The following is a 3,141-nucleotide window of genomic DNA, read 5'->3' on the forward strand; positions in this document are numbered from 1 at the left end:
CTCTGTCAAGCTTTCAACCAAATGTTGTAATAAGCCAGGCACCAGGGGCTCACACCCATATTCCTAGCAACTTGGAAGGCTGAGATCTGTGAGGATCATGGTTCCCACACAGCTGGGAAGGAAAGTTTATGACTTTCTATAATAAATTACCAAGAAAGCCAGAAGTGGAGCTGTGGCTCAAATGGTAGACCACTAGCTTAGAGCAAAGGAAGCTCTCGGCATCACCCAGGCCCTGAATTCAAGCCCCAGGGCACCAACAGACACACAGACATACACGCACACACGCACACACACACACATACACTGTGGTAACAGAAAGGAATCATTGTACTAATGGAAATCTCATGATATTCATTCTTTGTCTTTTCCTTATAGTTTATGTTTTAAACCATAGTCTTATGTCCTATACTTTCCCACTATCAGGTTTTTTCTTTCTTTCTTTTCTTTCTTTCTTTCCTTTCTTTTTTTTTTTTTTTTGCCAGTTCTGGGACTTGAACTCAAGGCCTGAGCACTTTCCCTGGCTTCTTTTTGTTCAAGGCTAGCACACTACCATTTGAGCCACAGTGCTCCTTCTGGCTTTTTCTATATATGTAGTGCTGAGGAATTGAACCCAGGTCCTCATGTATACAATGCCATATTCCCAACCCACTATCAGATTTTTCTACTTCTTTATTTGTGATGCATTTGAACATGTTCTCTGAGTTTCCTGACAGCACCAGTTGGTCAAATAGTTGATCTTATACAGATTCAATCGTTGTGACATGGGCAAAGGGTTCATGCTGGGATCTGTCAAACAATGTTAGAATACCTTCTTTTTTCCTGTAGGCACATTAACAATCTAACATTAGTTCAATTCAAGGAGGTAGTAAAAGGTGAGTTATTACATCAATTTATCATTTTTCCATTATTAACTGTAATAACTTGAAATAATATGTTTTATCTTTAATGACAGAATTTTCTTGGGTGTTAAAGCCAAGTAGTGTTTTTCTAGCCATTCATTCACTGATGGATACTTACACTGATGTTATAATTTGCTTTCTTTTCTGAATAGTACTACAATAAACATAGAATGCAGACATCTTCTCAAAACTTTGTTTTTGGTATCAATGGAGGTTGAACTCAGGGATTCTACTTACTAGGCAGACCTTGTACCCACGAGCAATGCCATTCAGCCCTTTTTATCATTTTTTTTGGGGGGGAAGGATAGAATCTTGAATCTGGTCAGAGCTAGCCTAGACTATAATGCTCCTATTTATGCTTCCCAAACAGCTGAGCTGAAAGATACTCAACATTGTCTTAACCTTTTCATGGGTTTCTGCCCAGACTGACATCAATGCACAGTTCTTCCTAATCTCTGCCTCCTAAATTGCAAGGATTATAATTACCAGTCACCAATGTCTCCTAAGATTTTTGAATACTGATATTACTGGGTCATTTGGTAGTTCTATCATTGTTGTGTGTTTTTTTTTCTTTTGAGGGATATCCAAACCCATTTTCTATAATGGCTCTACTAACTAACTTTCCAAACAACACTGTTGGATGCTTTCCTGTTCTCAATGGTCTTGACAATGAGTGTATTTTCTCTTTTTTACAACAATTCTCATGAGTAGTCAGTGGTATCTTATTCTGATGTTTAATTTTCAGTTCTCTTGATTGGTTCTGTTGGACATATTTTTCCAATATCTGCTTGTCATTCATTTGCCTTGTTTTGAGAAAAAGATGCTCAGGTCTCATATCTATTTATTAGATTATTTTATTCTCTCCTTGTGGCATTTGAGTTCCTTCCATATGCTGGATATCAATCCTTATCAGATGTATGGCTTACAAGTATTTCCTCCCAACCCACATTATACTTACTCTGGCTTGTTGTTGTTTCTGTTTGGGGTTAAGTGTGTGTCTGTGTGTGTGTGTGTGTGTGTGTGTGTGTGTGCGTGTGTGACATTAGGATTTATATAATACTATTAGTCCCATATCTGTTATAATTTTTTAAATATTGATAATTCTTTTCCAGTAGATTATTTTCTGGATATCAATACTCAGTTTAAATATTCTTTCTTTGAATAAAATCTCTTCTACATATCTCCAGATTTCTCCTTATTTCCCCTTGAAAGGGTGACATAATTTGATTATTTGTGATGGAATTTAGATCCACCTGAAGATACAGATAATCCCTTCATCCCAATATCCTTAATTTAATCACATATTAAAGGATTCTATTTTCATGTGAGGTGACATTGAAAGGTCCCGAGAATAAAGACTGAAGACATTCTATAGAAAGAAAGGGCATTTACTCGTCTATTACACACATGATCAGTATTTGTTTCTTCTTTAAGTTTAATCTTGATTTTTCTTATTTAATTTCAGAACAATATTGATCTTGTTCTTCAATATGTCTTTCAGAGAGAAATCAATCCATATAAGAATAGCCCTTTCTCCTTATTTTAATTTTCCTATAACAGCATTATCTATAACAGCATTTATTTTTTTTCTACCTCATTTTGAGTGTATTTCACATTCCTATAGTTTTAGGAGATTTGATCCAAATAACTTTTCTAGCTTCAAAATCTTCTTCTCTATTTTTTATAAATATGATAGCTCATTTTCTGAAATTTCCTGATTCTATTCTCCTCACTACTTATCATACTTCCTTTTACACCTTATCACTGTCAATTTGATTTTCTTGAAACTATAACGTCCCATATCTTTCAGATCTGAACACAAACAATGCTGAAATTTGAATGTCTGTGTCCACAAAACTCATATGTGAAAATATAACCCCCCAATGTGGTAGTATTTGAAGGTAATTTAGGGTGAAGGATGTGCTTAAGAAGTAAGGGTGGGCCTTCCTGAATGAGATTAGTGCTAGGATAAGAAGCTAAAGTGATGAGATGACCCCTCCCCCCTTTCCCAGATGAAGTCACAGTGAGGAGTTAGCCATATATATATATATATATATATATATATATATGTGTGTGTGGGTGTGTGTGTGCATATATGTATGTATACACACACACATATAATTGTATATTTCAATATGGTTGAAACATTATTTTCATGGGCTTTGGTTTTTTTACCTGGTTATTATGTCTGATTTTATGTAAAACTTAGGAAAGTTTTCAAACATATGCTGCAACAGATACT

The sequence above is a fragment of the Perognathus longimembris genome, chromosome 14 (assembly GCF_023159225.1).
Source record: "Perognathus longimembris pacificus isolate PPM17 chromosome 14, ASM2315922v1, whole genome shotgun sequence".
NCBI lineage: Eukaryota > Metazoa > Chordata > Mammalia > Rodentia > Heteromyidae > Perognathus > Perognathus longimembris.